This window comes from Panthera tigris, chromosome D3 (assembly GCF_018350195.1).
Source record: "Panthera tigris isolate Pti1 chromosome D3, P.tigris_Pti1_mat1.1, whole genome shotgun sequence".
Taxonomy (NCBI): Eukaryota; Metazoa; Chordata; class Mammalia; order Carnivora; family Felidae; genus Panthera; species Panthera tigris.
Window position 1 is genome coordinate 59,138,849 of NC_056671.1, and position 17,980 is coordinate 59,156,828.

A 17,980-nucleotide genomic window follows, 5' to 3' on the forward strand; every position below is an offset into this window, starting at 1 on the left:
AATAGGCACTTGGGGTGAATGGCCTGATGGCCAGCTCCTTAATCATCTTCTGCAGCTAGCAGTTTTCACTGCACCTGCTTTGGCTTCCTGCCTTGGCTCTGAAATACAATCCTACTAATGTGAACATGATTTATAGGTGATCTCTCTTTAATAGGAGGGAGAAGATGGTATAATTGTGAGAACCCTGGACTGAGGGTCAGAGGAGATGGATTTGCTCTCAAACCTGCTACAAATTACCTTTGTGGGTGTTAGATCAGTTATGATAATTACTCTCAACCTCAGTTTCCTTATCTGTAAGGTGAGGAGTTTGGATGAGGGTTTAAGTCACCCATGAACTCTAATTTCCATCTTTCCATTTATTTATGTCCCATCTGCTTATTCATCATAACCCCCCCTCCCCCAACCCAAGCCATTATTTCTTACCTGTTAAAAAAGAGAAGGGAAGACTATGAATGCTCATCTCCTTACCTAACCCATAGATATTTTAAAGTAACAAATAGAATATTTAAAAAATATTGTAATGTTTAAAAAAAATGTAATGTTGTAACATAGAGAGAGAGGGAGACAGAGAATCCCAAGAAGGCCCTATCCTGTCAGTGCAGAGCCTGACATGGGGTTCGAACTCATGAACCGCGAGATCATGATGTGAGCTGAAATCAAGAGTCAGACACTTAACCAACTGAGCCAACCAGGCACTCCATGGATATAAACTTGAGGGGAAAAAGTTTTCTTTTCAGCAAGTGGCCATTCTAGGCACTCACATCTTTGCAGCTCTAGAGTTAAATTCTTTGGCAGCAGAAGCCAAATATTTTGTGTATAGTATTAGGCATGACAACACCAATATGATACCAATAACTACCTGTCAATCTCAGTTTTTTAGGGAAAGCATTTATATACAAGTGATTTTTAAACACTGTATTGTTTCTAGAAAGAATTGTGAGGTGTTATAAATTTATCTTCATATGCATTATAATGAATATTCCATAAAGGCAGGAATTATCATCTGTTCTGTTGACTGTTATATCCCCATCCCCTGGAACAGTGCCTGGCACATAAAAGGAGTTCTATAAATATTGCTGAATGAAGGATATAATTCAGCCCAGTTTAGAGAAGAGAGAGGTAAATTGCTGGCAGTTTACCTATTCTTGACTCCATACTCCTTTCTTAGTTCAAGAGCAGCCAGGTTGAAGCTTTCCTAACTTAACCATCCCTAACACCCTAAATTACAGTACACTATGCTCTCCAGTCCCAACCTTTGTCTCTTGCCCATCCACTTCCTCCCTGATGTGTTTTTCTCACTCTTTGCTGAATGATGTGTCCAGTTAATGCCAATAGAACAGAAATTTCCTCCATCACCAGGTGTCTACTTAGCTAAGGTGCCTTTAAATAAGGATTAGCAATTTGTGGACACATTAGATGGATAGTTGACTATTATAAACCATCAAACTGATAGGGAGTAGGAACGAAGTGGAATTGACTGGCAGGGCATAAAGAAAAGTTGAGGGGAATAAGAGTTACTTCTACATTACTTTATGGTAACTCTTCCTGGAGACATACAGACCTAGTTTAGAAGAACATTTGGATCTGGTATAAAGGATTAGGAACTCAATTAGATTATCAGAACTTGAGAGTCCCAACCTCTTTGTACTGCACAGGCACTATTGAGATGTGTAATAGAGGCAAATATATGGTCTTCCTTTTTTACAAAAATGATCCAGATTTTTGTTTTTTTGTTTTAATTTTTTATATTGCTTTTCATAACCATAATGGATTCTATTAAGAATATTTAAAGATTATTTAGCTGTAAGTCTTCATCCTCAATTAAATTTCAATCTTCTAATTACAAACATAGTTTATAATAACCTGAATCGATATCACATGCATTTTTTTTCCAACACCTGCTCTTATGAGTGCCAGCCCTTATAACATTTGCTTTTTTATGTCTTATCTCATGATAATTCTGGTGGCATGTGTTTGTCTTAACAGACAAGAAGAGGAACAGAAGCCTATGATCCATTCTTGAGTCTGAAATGTCAGACAGGCTCCCCAGTCCCAGAAGCCTGAAGTGCACCCCAAGATGCAGTGCTCATCCATGATTTCTATCTCTTCAGAGTCCTTCACAGGCAGCAGGTCCAGGACTTGAGGTCAATTCTATATGCCACAGCTCCCATAAACTCCCACCAAAGTCATCTTTGCTGCCCACCAGACTCTGATGATAGGACTAGTAGGCTATCTAGTTCATCATCAGAGATAGGTTTGGGTACAATCCCACTTCTATTGTTTCTCTCCCTAGTGTCCCAGGCTTTCTTTAAGATTAGAGTCCTCCTCTGAACCCTAACCAAGAACTGAATTATTTAGAATGTCACCCTGTTCCATCCAACACTCCTTCAGTAGGTTAAGGAGTTATGCACTATAGTTATGAGCATGGGTCTTGGAGCAAAGTCAACAGGGATTGGACCATAATCACCTCTTTCCTTCTGTGGGAACTTGTTTAGTTCCATTTGTAAAATGGTAAAATCCCAGTCCCTCCTTCATAAGTTTGTTGTGAGGGCTAAATGAAAATATCTACCACATGTATGAAGTCTACAAATATTAGTAATAAAACATTTTTGAGAAGAGAGATCCACTTTATTCAGTGCTAGCTGCAGAAATGAGACTTGTATGATCCTTGAGGAATATAAGCTCGTTGAGGGATAATAAATGATGCATTATTTATTAGAGGTAAAAATCCCCATAATGTATTCTCTCAATTACCATTTACTGAGATCAGAATTAACATTCTGCCAAATAGAAACTCTCTATAAGTAGATGAGAGAACTATTCTTTTAAAATGACATCTAAAAATAACATTAAATGATTAAAACCTCTTGGGGACTATTTAAACCTTTGAGGTTTCAGCAGTCACTATATGATGTCCAAGTTACTTTGGACATCATATTATTATGAACATTCCATCAAGCACCTTCTTTTACACATGACATATGCTCAATAAGTATTTGTTGGTAGAATAGCTAAGATATGAATGGACATCAATAATCACTGCATTATTGTAGATGGATAAAGTGCTAGTAAAGAGAATGTCAGATATTTCACTGCCTAGAATATCACTGTGAACAGCTTTTTGATCCCAAAGAATAACTTTGTTTTAGAGAGGCTGGAATGATTGCTTGGCAATCCAAAGCTGAGACATGGCAGAAAGAACAAAGATATGAACCCTCATGTGAACCTCATGTCAGATAAAATAGAGATACCCAATTAAATTATAATTTCAGATGAACAATGAATATTTTTAGGACAAGTATGTATCAAACATTGAATATTTTTAGGATAAGTATGTCCCAAATATTAACATATTTATCAAGTTTATCAGATTTATCATATGGGACACAATTATCCTAAAATGTTATTCACTGTTTATTTACAATTCAAATTTGACTGAGCATCGTATATTTTTATTTGCTAAATCTGGCAACCACTCTAAAGCCCAATTGCTACCCCACACACTATTTCTCTGTGGTCTCCCTCTGTGACCTGATATGGTCTGGGATGTTTTCAGACACACTGGGATGCTAATTCTCAAAGATTTTGTGCCTTATTCTGCTTCCCAGGACTGGGAAAACCCAAATCTCTGCCACATTTGCCTCCTGTCTCACCCTTCTTCACCCAGGGCCTTTATGTCCTTGAAAATCTTTGACCCTTCTCCCAAATTCTAGTCCTGCAAATTTACTTGTCATCAGGATGAGTCACTGTCAAGTGAAATTGATATCATTTGTAAAGGAAACTCTTCTTTCCTACAACTCTTGTTCTTCCTCTGATTTCCTGATCTTTAAAATGCAATAAGCAATTTCCCAACAATCAGACTTGCCCAACCACAAAATAACTGCAATCTCACTCCACCCTTCCTCCCTGCAGCCACATCCAATCAATTCTTTGGTCCTGTTGCTCCTTTTTTCAAACAGTTCTCAGCTGATCCTTTACACGGCCAAGGACCCAAGTCTAAGGAAGGCTCATATCACTTCATTTTCTGAACAATGTGATTGTTTCTTGATGGTTCCATCTCTCCCTCCTCCAGGCAATTCTACCAAGCACATTCCCAGGTTAATGTCTCTAAAATACAAGATTTTCTGACAAGAGAAAGACAAATAGCCCAACAGAAAATGAACAATGTTTATGCACAAGAAATTGGCAACAGAGAAATTATAAATGACTGAGAAACATATGAAAAGATGCTCAAATTCACTAATGGTTCAGGGAAATGCAAATTAAACTAATAATGAGACATCACTTTACGACTAGGAAAAAAATGAAAAGAACATTTTAAAAGCTAATGCTGAGAGGGATGAAGGAAAAAGTTTCCTTTCATATATACAGCATGTAGAAATGTGGGTAGTTTTTGAAAACAATCTAGCATAATCCATAAAAATTGAAAATGCACATGTGTTCTGACCCAACAACACCACTCAGAGGAACCTATCTAATGAAATAAAATCCACTAGTACTTAAACACATATGCACAAAGGTATTTGGTATTAATAGCTTTGAAACAGAAAAACAATCCAAGAAACAAATAAAAAATCCTTAGGGATAAAATGGATACCAAGACATAAGAAATGTTCTAATAACTTAAGGTCTATCCACACCATAGAATATTATGCAGCTATTAAGATAAATTAGTGCATTAGTGGGTAAGAGTTGATTAAGAGGGATTTCTATGAATGAAAAAAGATGCAGAAACATATATATACAATTCCATTTTTAATAGTGACCCAATCATTTATGTAGTTGGATCTATAAAAAGTATAAATGCACATACACACTTATATTCATATGTTCATATGAACACGGAAAAGTATACCTCATAAAGTTGTTCACGTGTGTTACCTTGGGTGGGGAATAAAGGGATCTGACATGAATTGGCAGAGGCAGATGCAAAACATTAGTTTTATCTAAATGTCCATCCACTGATGAATGGATAAAGAAATTGTGGTTTATATACACAATGGAATACTACGTGGCAATGAGAAAAAATGAAATATGGCCTTTTGTAGCAACGTGGATGGAACTGGAGAGTGTGATGCTAAGTGAAATAAGCCATACAGAGAAAGACAGATACCATATGGTTTCACTCTTATGTGGATCCTGAGAAACGTAACAGAAGCCCATGGGGGAGGGGAAGGAAAAAAAAAAAAAAAAAAGAGGTTAGAGTGGGAGAGAGCCAAAGCATAAGAGACTGTTAAAAACTGAGAACAAACTGAGGGTTGATGGGGGGTGGGAGGGTGGGCAGGGTGGGTGATGGGTATTGAGGAGGGCACCTTTTGGGATGAGCACTGGGTGTTGTATGGAAACCAATTTGACAGTAAATTTCATATATTAAAAAATAAAAAAAATAAAAAAATAAAAATAAAAAACAAAAACAAACAAAAAAAAACATTAGTTTTATATCTCCTGCCATAACTTTGAATGGTCTCCCATTGCCAAAAAAATAATAAATATTTAGCCTCCACCAGGTGACCTCAGTCTATTTTCCTGGCCTTTAATAGCACTGTTTCCTATAAGAACTTTCCATCCCAACCAAACTGATCTTTTTATTACTGATCTGTTTTTTTTTTAAGTGTATTTATTTATTTTGAGTGAGAGAGAAAGAGAGAACATGCACAAGACGGGGAGGGACAGAGAGAAGGAGAGACAGAATCCTAAGCAGGCTCTGTGCCATAGAGCCCAGAGCCTGATGCAGGGCTCTAATTCACAAACTGTGAGATCATGACCTGAGCCAAGATCAAGAGTAAGACACTTAATCAACTGAGCCACCGAGGTGCCACTGATCTTTTCATTCATCTCAGGTTCTCTCTCACCCTTGCCCTGTACATAACCCCCACACTTACCAAGATAATTGACCCCCCCCCCATTTCTTTTGAGCAATCCTTTCAAGGGATTTCTCAAATTCCATTTTCTTTATAAAGAGTTTCCTATTCACTTTGACCTTCTTTTTGGTATCCTTTCTGTAATAGTGATATTTCAGTTTTCAGTGACCATTCCTTCAAAATTTGCCTGATCATCCCACCAGCTTGCCTGTGCAGAGAACATTCAATTGACCACTGGGCCTAATGGACCTGCTCCAGGACATACCAGCAGGAGGCAGACAACATTATCATCCCTGTTCTTCTAACTCACATTTAAGTCCAGCCTTCTAAGCCCAAAGCTGTGTTCTTTTTATTAAACCATGCTTGCTATATGTTCTTCTTCTGTATGTGAAGGAATGACATCTACTCCCCAATCTTTCAGAGACTGGTATTACCCTATCCCTGGACCTCACTTTCTGTGTCTGGTTTTCTGGGCTCCTGACTTTGTCTTTCTTCAGCCATGTAGTGGAGGCAGTTTTCAATAGCTCCTATGAATTCTTATCTCAACAGGGGTTAGATATATGTCATTGCCATTAGTGAAGACCTGTCCCCTGTTAGCCACCATGCTCAGCATATTATGTACAATAATTGTACAAGTAGTGTTTCATGATTAGCCCTTTACAGATAATGTAGAACTGTTAGTTAATGGTTTTGGATCTGGAAGGTTAGGGGCAAAGCCAGGATTCTCAGCTTCCAAAATCTGTGATTCCTTCCATGAGCCTCTGCAGGGCAGATCTAGTTTTAGATTCAGAGTCAGGATTTCAAAGATGGTACAAGAGCAGGCTGGCATGGAAGGAAGAGCCACATCAGAGCAGAATGAGCACAGGACTCTCGGCGAATACTGTTGTAGCTGGCAGGAGTCTACACAAGGGCAGAGATGAGAGCCAGGAGCCTAAGTGTCATTATGGGAGGTCTTCCTTTTGCTTACAGGTGGTATACTCTGCAGTTGCTAAAGATCTGTTTGAAAATCCTCATATGTATTTAGCTCCTATCACTAACCTACATCTTGACACAAATCTCTTTCTGGATAGCCTATCTGGTTGTCTCTCAAGTCTACTTGCTGACCCTAGAGTGACAGTAAACTCATCCTGGGCACTATACATACGTGTCTGTCTGGGGCTTCAGATGCATGCAAGACTGCTCATCAATCAGGCAAATGAATGAAAAGTAATGCCCTCAACCAGAAGGCGTACATCTCAACCTATTCAGAGTGCACCCCTGAATTTAAGTCCCCTGGGAATTTCACAGAGGAAAACTTGCAGCTGTTAGGCCCAGGCTTCCTTTCACTTTCCTGGTAGGTACAGTATCTATGAGCTGTGGTATTCACACATGCCCAGCGTGCTGCCAGCAGGGATCAAAGACAGATTCGGAAGAGGCAGAAATAGCAGAAATCCAATTCCTATGCCTTTGCAGCTTGCAGTCATTTAGTATTTCATCTCCATGAATGTCCCAGGGTGTAGTCCAGAGTTGTGTGTATTTAAGTTTTGACCCTTAGCTGCCCATTGTCCCATTCCCTTTCTGAGTATCCAGAAAATCACACTATTTGTTGAAGGGGATACACATGAGGTAAAGAGAGGAAAATCAACTCAGTAACCTGACCAAATTGTTTTAAATAATTTCTGACTCAGAATGACCATACCTCTGCCCTTTGTGCTGCCCACCCCACAGCACCTCCACCCCTCTGGCAACTTCTGCTTCCCTTCTGGCCTGTTGGGGTCCAAATATCATAAAATCATCCATTCTAACATGAGTCTTATCTGATTTTTTTTTTGAAATATCAAAGTAGTCAGTGTGTGCTCAGAAACACTGTATATCAAGAGACTGGGTTCTCTGGTTCTCATCTGAACTTTCTGAGGTTCCTGCAACACACGCTTAGTTCAGTCAGTTTGATGTTATGACTTTGAGTTTTGCGTTTAAGGAGCTATGAAATAAACATCAATACAATTCTGGCTCTTGTTTCATTTGAACTATTTAGCCCTCTAGGGCAGACTCGGGCAAATCTAGAAATTTGAGTTTCACCGATTACTGAACTTTAAAGAAGGACTGAAGTTATGGATTAAGGAAGTCTGACTTTCAAAAACTGCTTCTAACTTAAAGTAAACAGCTCAGGCTCCTCATCAGCATTTCCTGAGCCATCTCTGGTTAAAAGTTGGCCCCACTGGAAGTCAGTCTACAGCCTGTCTCTATTCTTCCAGAATTACAGGTTGCCATGGTTACAGTGTCTTCTGGAAATGAACTTCATAATTGCTGCATATTGCATATAAACAGCTGGATTCCCTCTTTCAATTTCACTCTGAAACAATGAAGGCCCAAGAAAATGTCCTTGTATTTGAATCATTGACATGCTAAAGATCATTATACCAGTAGTGAAGCATCATGGCATAGGGAAACTTGAAGAAATGATAAAGTCAAATTCCCCAGGCTCTATATATGTAGATGAATGTAAAATGCACATGTGTGATTCCAAATACAAGAATAAGAATACTTGAAAAGCTGAAAGACCCCTCCTTTCAAAGACCCATTAATCCAACTCCTACTTTACAGGGTGCAAAACAGAAACCCAGAGACTGAGCATTTTCTGTGCAAGGTCTCACAGCAAAGCAGGTACAGAATGGGATTTATAGAACAACATGGTGCTGTGGATATAGTTCTAGTCAGATTCAGAACTTGGACTTGAGTTCTGACTCTGTTACTGATCAGCTGTGTGGTCTCCAAGTGCCATTTAACTCGGCACTCAGTCTATATCTGTAAACTAAGAGGGTTGGTTATAAAGTTTTCAGGGCATGTACCTGCCAATGTGGTCTCTCTATCAATAATGGTTTCCAAGAAGTCAAGGTTAGTGGCTATATCTACCATAAATATCTGCTTTACTGGCTGTCCATGGGCTTCTAACATTTCCACATTGTATTCCCCTTTAAGAAACACACTGATGTGATTTTTTTAAAAATAAAATTGCTATGAGGAAGGTTATATATTAATGGTTGTTAATATCCTAGGAAAGATCAGTTGATAAAGTTAGTTAATCAAACAGTGCAGTTTTGAGGACATGAGGCCCAGATGGATAATGAGGAAGGAATTCTTTTTGAAGAGGAAGTTTGCTTGAAATAGACAAGGGTCCTAGAGGTTTGTGCGGAACTCAGGTCAACAGAGAATTCTCCTGGTTGACAGAGGAGAAGAAAGAGGATACAGAGGGAGTTCAACAAAGAGATGATGACACCTATTTCACAAAAGAAGGATATTTTTCTGTCTTACTATCCATTCATGTAGTTGTCTCTCTCTGTGAGAAAGTGTTAAATGCTCCCAAGGAAAGTTACATAGAGAATAACAATGCTGCTAAGGCAATAATTAAAAAAAATAAGATAAGAGCAATTGATTACACACAGCTCTTAATGAAGAACTTCTCTGTCCTACCTACAGCTTGCACAGGTAACAATCAGGTTCTGAGTGTAAAATCTCAGCAGCCAGCCTTGTGGCTCTCCAAAACTGTGCAGCCTGCCCTCTCCCTGTGCCCCACTAGGGTCTGATCTTCCACAAGCTGAACCTACTGTGGTAACAGCCAATTAACAAGGAGAGGATTCCATCCACCTCCTTGGAACTGGACCTTCTTTTCAGGCAGGAACTGACTTCAGTTTTCTAGGAGTTTTGAAGCGAGGAATATGCAATTCCAGGCAGCGACTCCTCTGGGTGCTTTTGTCCCTTTTAGGGAGCCCAAAATATACTCATTTTAAGAAAACAACAACAAACAAGAACAAAAAAACATCAACTACTTAAAAATTCCCTCTAACTCCCTAGCTCACAACTGGGGCTTTTTGAAAGACCAGTGGGGGCCCCTCTACTTCTCCTCGGTTAGAAGCAATCCTCCTGGTAATCAGTAGACACATGGGCATAGCCCAATCCACCTTTTATCTCCTCTTAAATCTCACCTGGTTTCCTGTGCACAGAAGCCCTTTCTGAATCCATATTTGCTGTAGGTCTTGTCCCCTGACTTTTTTCCTCTTTCTTGAGCTACCTGTATGCTTCCAGTGTTGTCACTGATAATATCTTTTCACCATCAAACCCTCCCCCTAAGAGAGGCATGCCCTTCCCTCAGGTGAGTGTTCCCACACGCTTCAGGGTTCAGCATGTTTCATAATTTTTTTGAATCATGTTTCCCCTAAAACACAAGATATTCTTTTAGGGGAGCATCACAATGAATTAGCACTCAATAACTGTTGATTTTTTTGATATGCTTTGGAATTTTGATACCCAGGCAGACTGAATACAAATTACTCATTCATCAATTTTGTTGAGTATCTACTATGTGTTAGGATTTTTCATAAACAATATCTTTTTTTCTTCAAAAAACTTTTCCAGGAATAAAGATAAACTAAAAATGAAAAACAGACGATGGAAGATATTGTTGACAGACGGAGTTTGAATTTTGACCATTACAGTTTGAGACCCAAGGTTACCAATCTCTATATTTTACTTCTCTTTATGAGTGGGAAAAGTCAGAGGAAAGTTTCTGAGTTTTGGGGGGGAAATATGGAGGTGTTGGAGATGTTAAAAAAAAAAGTTTTTCTGGCCTCTACTTCCAAGGCTATCGTAAGGACCAGGAAAATCTATGGACATAGAGCCTCTGGCTAGAATTGTTTTGCACAGTTTATTTCAGAAAAATATAACTTGCCTCTGTCCAGAGATAAGCCAGAAGATTGTTGATTGGGGGTAGAATTCCCAATCTAGAGATGAAGAGAAGTAGTGTTAGCAGACAGAACTTTCCATGGCAGAACTCTTCTTTGTTTTACATAATCCTTATCCACTCACCCAGGGCTGTCATTCCTGCCTTTGTGCCCTCAAGAGCAAATGCAGCTAGCACAGTGACATTTTCATAATAATACTTTGTACTTATACAGCACCTGTCAGCCAATGATCTCAAAGTGGTTCTCCTGTGATTAACTCATTAATCCTCACAAGGATAAGTGACTTTCCCAAGGTCACAGAACAGTGAATGTCAGGGGCGGGCGTGAGCCTTGTGTTCTCTCATTCCCGATCCAAGGACCATCCACCTGTCTGCCTGCCACAAAGCCACCTCTGACAATCCAGGCTCACCAAGCCAACATGAGTTTATAATTGCATGCTTGGGTCTTTGATTAAATCATTTTGCTCAATTAGTCTAGGCATCAGACTATCTCTGTTTAGAAATCCTTCCATCGATGGCTGGCAATGCAAAAGTTCTTGGGTAGGGGTAGAGACACTGTGATATGCCACTCTGTAGAATGTGTCACCTCATGTCTTGGATTAGGTGGTTAGAAGCACACAGCTCACTCACCCTAACTGGGGAGTAGCACCTGTGACTAGATCTGCGTGGCAAACAGCGTTAGAGGCAGGCTGGTAAAGAGTGGGGTTTAGCACTCAAGGTGGTTACATCCTTTCTTTCCAGTGTAGATAATAGACAGCATGAGGGACTTAGTATGGCACAAAAGGGATATACACAAATGGTAAGATGCAGAAATAAGGGTTTCAAATAGCTGCTGATCTTTGAACACTGGGACAGTCTCTGGGAGCGATGTCTTCCTAGGCAGCACAGCCCAGATCTTCAAGCTGGGCTTCACAGGCTGGACTTTATTCCTGCACAACATCTGGCTTACCCAGTAGGTGCCCAGAACAAAGATTCATACATATGAATTTTGACGCAAACATATTAGCAAGAACTGGGAGATACTGAATTTGAAAATTCAAGTTCAAATGGGTTGAAAACAAGAGCCTTTGAGAAAGGAAGAAATGAATTGGGGAGCATCTGGTTTCACCTGTGGTTTGACAAGGTAAGGTTATGGTTGCGGGAAGCTTATCTGAAAATACTAGGGACATCTCGGTCATATTAACAGGAAAAGCGATTACTGCATGGAAGGTCAGAACATTTTAGAACATCCTGAATCACCAGGGACTGGTTCAAGAACCAATGCAGTATAGCTCCCATAGGCAGGGTAGGAGGGAAGACAGAGGCGGGAGAAAGTCACTCTCAGCCCTGTTGATATACAGACTGTATGCCCATGAAAAGGTAATTAATACAGAAAACTGCCCAGTAAGTGTTTTTTAAAATAGACTAAAAAATTTCAGAAAAAAAAAAAGCCAAAGAAAGTTAGCGCTATCAGAGAGTTCCACAGAGTGAGTAAAATCTAAACAGGGCCCTCAAGGATCGGTTGGCTGTATAAGAAGGAGCATAAAAGAGTGAAAGGAGAATTGTAAATACAACGTATGAAGCCCCTACTGTGTACCATATACTTTACATTAATTAGCTTCTGAATCCACACCAAAATCAAATAACAAAGGAATTATTACCCACTCTTAAAGTTGAGGAAGCAGCCTGAGAAAAATATTAAATAATTAAGAAAATGTTACAGAGCAAGGAAGTAGCAGAAATAGTATTCAAATTCATCTTTCCAACACTGACCTAGTGGTTATTCTCCTATATCATATCTTCTCTCTCTTACTATGAAATGCTGCACAAAAGTAAAGGGAATACCAGGTGTACAGTATGAGGTGGGACCCCTTAGTGGTGCCTAATCAGGAACATATTAAGAGAATAAAGGCAATAAAGTTGAGGCAATATGGCACATAGCCTTGAATGCCTAGCCCAGGAATTTGGACTTCATCTCCCTGGTGATCACACAGGGATCAGGCATGTGTGTTAAGGAAGGAAGTCTCTAGAGTGCTCTGGTAGGAACATTGATCTGGCAGCGATATGGACTGTGGTTAGAAGGTAGGGAATCCTGTGAAGTTATTGCGATTGTTCAGGTATAGGGCTGCACTGGTCAGACCCTCAAGCACCCTTGGTAAGAGGAGATGGATTTAAGAATAATTTTTTAAAAGCACTAAAGAAAGCACTGTAACTATCAAAAGTCACCCTCTAGGACGAATGGAGGGACAGATTCATGAGGGAGGGCCTCAAGGTGATGAAACCCTCAAGATGCCTGACTTGGGCCCTTATGGAGAAAAAAAAAAAAAAAAAAAAAAAAACAGCCTGCACACATGATGATCAGTTTTTCTCTTGAGGATGTCTGAAAGCAGGGACCTTATGCCTTACCTTGGTTGTCCTCCTCAGGACCTGATCCCCATCTGTGGTCAGGGACATCTACCTTATCCAACTACAGTCTTCTCTGCTCTTATTTACACATTCTTTTCCTCTGGTTAGAAGTTGGTCGATTGGGGAGCATTAATATCATATTAAGTAGTGATTTGTAATCCAGCGGTCAGTGACTTCTCATAAAGAGGAGGCTGTTAAGACTACATGGCCTCAGGGAATCTGTATGTGTCTGGGGAGAATGGATTCAGACCAGAATTGACTGTGGGACAGAAGGCAAGGCACTTGAAGTGGAATACAGTTATATCACATTTTATCACAAAGGGGCCTGCATATCAATTGTCTCAATCCTAGATGGGGTTGACAGTCCCTTTTTGTGGGCTATTAACCTGCTAATTTCTGTCCACTGCCTCTCTGGAGAGAAAACAATGGCAGTATCATATAGGGAGGAACTGCAACTTGCCCTCTGCTTTGTTTTCTCTGGGTTCTTGAAAAGTAGAGGCAATGAGAGCTGAGAGGGACAAGGGTTTGTATGTGTTGCATTCAGTTTCCCTCCTCCATACACTCTTTTATCACAAGTTTAAACAAAGAAGTAGTTAATCACCATTTGCCAAGCCTGGTGGCTGTGGTGTCTCCATACTAGTGAAGGTCCCCAGTGTTGGTGGAAGGGGCCACTCCTGTGTCCAGGAGTGAACTCTGGGTGTTGAAGTCCTGGCTTCAGCAAACAATGCCAGGCATTAGAACAACCCAGAGGGAACATTGGCAATGTATTGTACTATTAGTTTGAAAAGCTGTTCTCATGGCCAAAGATGGAACCCTATTTTTCTTCTCCTATAACCTCAGTTCCCCATCTTCTCATAGAGAGTTGGCAAGGAGGTGGAGCACTGTAAGCACATAATTAACTACCATCTATATTATTTATTTTTTATTATATTTTATTTTTTTAAGTTTATTTATGAGAGAGAGAGAGAGAGAGACAGCATGAGTGCAGGAGGGGCAGAGAGAGAGGGAGATACAGAATCCAAAGGAGGCTCCAAGATCTGAGCTGTTAGCACAGAGCTTGACACAGAGCTCAGACCATGAGATCATGACCTGAGCCAAAGTGAGACGTTTAACCGACTGAGCCACCCAGGTGCCCCAACCACCCTCTATATTTTTAATGAGAAAGTGCTAGAAATAGTGTTCCCTACAATAAAAACTGCCTAACTTGTTATGGAGGCAAAAGTTAGGAATTTTAAGCAGTTCTTAGGTCAGTGGAAGAGAGATTAAGGAGGCTAGAGAAACCAGGAAGCCCATATCAGATCATAGGATACACGGTGCTGACCTTTCCCCTCTCCCTTCACTAAGACTACAGCTTCCACTGGGGCTGAGGAGCTGTCACCAAAGTGTGCAATTGCCTCATTATCAGAGAGAAGAGCTGCACCCTGGGAACCTTCCCAGCCCCCTGAGGCACAGAGACCCAGGATAACAGCATGGCAATGCACCCCCTGCTGGCTTTTATTGTATGCTAATGTAATGGGGCCATCAGTCTGAAGGCTGTCTGTGCACAGAAACAGGATTTCTTTTTGTCTAGTTGGAAGTCACTTGAGATTCTAGCAAGTAGAAATGAGTGTGTGTTGCAGGAGGTAGGAAAAGAGGACACAAAGTAGAAAGGGAGGAGGCATTGGGAGTGGGTAAAATAAAGACTCTATGAGGGGATATGAGAGAAACTCAGAGAGTTTTCTGCTTTAATGAAGTGTAAGTTCAAAGTATAACAAAATGCAGGGTAACGGGCCAGCATATACTTCTCACTGCACATCCCCAAAACATATCCACCCGGCCAGGGTCACACACAGCAGGGAAGCCTAAGGTCACCCCAACTTCTGAAGAATGAGAAATTGAGCACAGGCACATCTCCAGAATGTGTTTGTCTTCAGGGAAGAGTTGCCATTTACTGCACTTCTTTCATTTTTTCCAGGAAGGACATAAGTCTCCTAATGTAAAGAAAAAGGTTTCCATGTTGCCTTTGGAATACCTCTCTTTCATGGAGACATCTATTCCCAGGAGTGATGTCGTAGACACTATTGTCAAGTATGCAGAAATAAAGGAAAGAAGAGGGAGGGAAGGGGAGGAGAAGAAATAAAGTAGAAAGGAAAGGATGGAGGGGGAGGGAAGAAGGAAAGAAGAAGAAGGAAGGAAGGAAAGGAAGGAAGGAAGGAAGGAAGGAAGGAAGGAAGGAAGGAAGGGAGGAAGGAAGGAAGGAAAGAAAGAAAGGAGGGAGGGAAAAAGGGAAGGAGGGAGAAAGGAAGAGAGGAACAACGTTGGCCTAACTGATCGCCACATGCCACATTCTAACTATGGTGCTAGTTTTATTCTTGGCAGTTTTACATAGACTCTTACCTCATCCCCAGATCATCCTTAAGCAGAGGACTGCAGAGGGAGTTACATAAACCCATCCATGGGAGAAGTTCCATGCCGTTCTGTTCATCATTTCTTCCTCTTTGGTCTTTTCCAGCTCCCAGACCAGGAGGCACACAGCCAGACTCATCTGCTCCCCAGGAGTTGGGTCCTTCACCTCCTCCTCCAGCTGAGTACGGGGCCCTTAGAGCAGGATGCAGAGACCGCATTATCTCTTTCTTTTGTAACTTCATGAGTAGTGTGATGAAGGCTTGAGAACATACCAGGTTTTCAGTACACATCTGTGGAGTGACTATTTCCTCTAATACAGATTTTTAAAAAGACAACACCATGTAATATCTAAGTTTTAGCTCCATCACAAAAAGTGGTGCCCCATTGCATAATCTTTGTAATGACTGAAAACTGTTCAGCGGCATTGCCTCCTTTCACAGTAACCCCCGTGTTGTGTCAGATAACATCAAAGTCATTTTATATCAGAGAAACAGAGCTGGGAGACAGGCCCACAATGCTGCAGGTGAGAAGAGCCACCAATCACCCTTTTTACACTCTTGAAAATCCAAGTACATTTCCTGTGACTTCACATAACCATTTTGCTGTATTTATGATTCCAAACTCTTTTTAAACAATCACTTGGATCATCTTCCATGAGACAGGGACCATAGGAAAGTGGAATATGAAGCAGTGAGACTGATTGGAAAGAGCTCTGAGACATAAGTTCTGCTATTAGTTTGGCTATGTGATAGTGAATAAGTGTTACCCCTTACCTGTGCCTCAGTTTCTATCTGCAAAACAAAGAAGACACACTAGGTAAAATCTAATAACTTTCAGCTTTCACACCCTAGGTTTAATCATCCAGCCCACAGCAGGAATTGGGGAGAAACTTCAAACCCTGGACACCTCCAGGGGTTTTATGCATTAGCACCCAAGGTTTCTCTGACTCTCTTAAAGCTACCTTGTTTTACAGAAGATTTTAATCCTAATGTCCAACAAGGTCAAAGAGAGTCAGCTTCTGAAATGAAAAGATTAATGTTGCCATGGATGGGAGAGAAACCAGAGGGAGATTTCTGCCGGAGCATGAGAATTCTATCTTGTAGGATTTTTTTTTCTTCACAGCAAATAAGGTTTATGGATTGCAATGAGGAGTCTGTCGCATTAAAATAAGTCTTTTTACAGTATTTTCCCATTTAAGCCTCACATGGGCAGCATGCCGGATTGGGCCCGGAAAGGCAGACTCACTAGTTTTTCAATTTAGTTTGTTAATAGCCTGCCTTTCATAAAAGCATCAGGCACAATCACACCAATCCCTAAATCAATAGGATGATGCAGCAATGCCTCACAGAAATGATATTTTTGAAATAAATATATACCATTCAGCCAGGCCCGTTTGACATCAAATTTATATACTCAATAAGAAAGCACAATTAATGGTCCCGAACTGTATTTTCCTTCACCTATTTCACATTTCAAGAAGCACAGGATTTCTTAAGGAAAAAAAAAATAAATAAAAGAAGAAAGAAAAAGATCAAAAAAGCATTCCATTCATAAATGGAATGAAGGTATTAAAAAACAATGCTGGCTTGTTGGTGCCTCCCCACAACCCGTTTATCTTGCCACCAACCCCATTTCTCTCTTTATTCTGGCCCTTGCACAGAGACTCTGTTACTTCTTTAGAGAAAATTTCCCTGACACCTGTGTAAAACAGCAGTCCCTTCTCTCTGCGTCCATTTACCCTTCTTTTTCACAGCATTTCATTACATTTTATTTGTTTATTGTCACACTTTCTCCCAACAAATGTAGGCTTCTTGGGGGCAGGATCTTTGTTCTTTTGTACAGCACTATATCCCAGCGCCTAGAAAGTTTCTGGCTTCTGGTAAATGTCTAATGGAATTTCCTAAAGGATGAATGAATGAGTAAAAATAAATTGATGAATGAATAAATACCTCATTTACCCTCTTAGGTGTATTGATCATGCTGTGTGATCACATTCATACAGTAAAACAACCATAGAGGACTCGCCTTCCACTTGCTCCCTAAACCAATCAATCAGTAATGACTTACTAGTTTGGATGATATTCTCCTCTGGAGTGTGTGCAGCATTTGTACATGTTGGGGGAGTATTCTGTGAGTAATGCAAAGTAAAATGATAACGCTATGCTAATTGGGGAATGTGACCAATATTATCAGGTTTACCTCTAACCCTCCTCTGTGTTCCCACACAACAGGGAAAATTTTATATCTGCCTTTATAGGTTTTCTACCCCTCTAACTAACATTTATATCTATTTATGCCACTTTATCTTATAGCAAAATTAGACCTGAAGGGGTTTTATGAAATATTGCTATGGATTGTTATTGGGAACCTCTTTTATGGTCTTTGAAAATTGTAATTAAAGACAGAAATCACATTATAATTACTCTTGGTTGCTGAGTTGTATTTCATTGAATCCAACACATGCTAAGACTGAACTTCATGGGATCATAGATTATACTTGGGTTTTGTTTGGTAACCTCTGTAAGAAACTCATTACGGTGCCATCTCCACCTATCCCTCAAATAGAATCATCTTCCCATGCTAGCACCAAGAATACATTTTTTAACCATGGGTGAGTAGATCTATGATACTT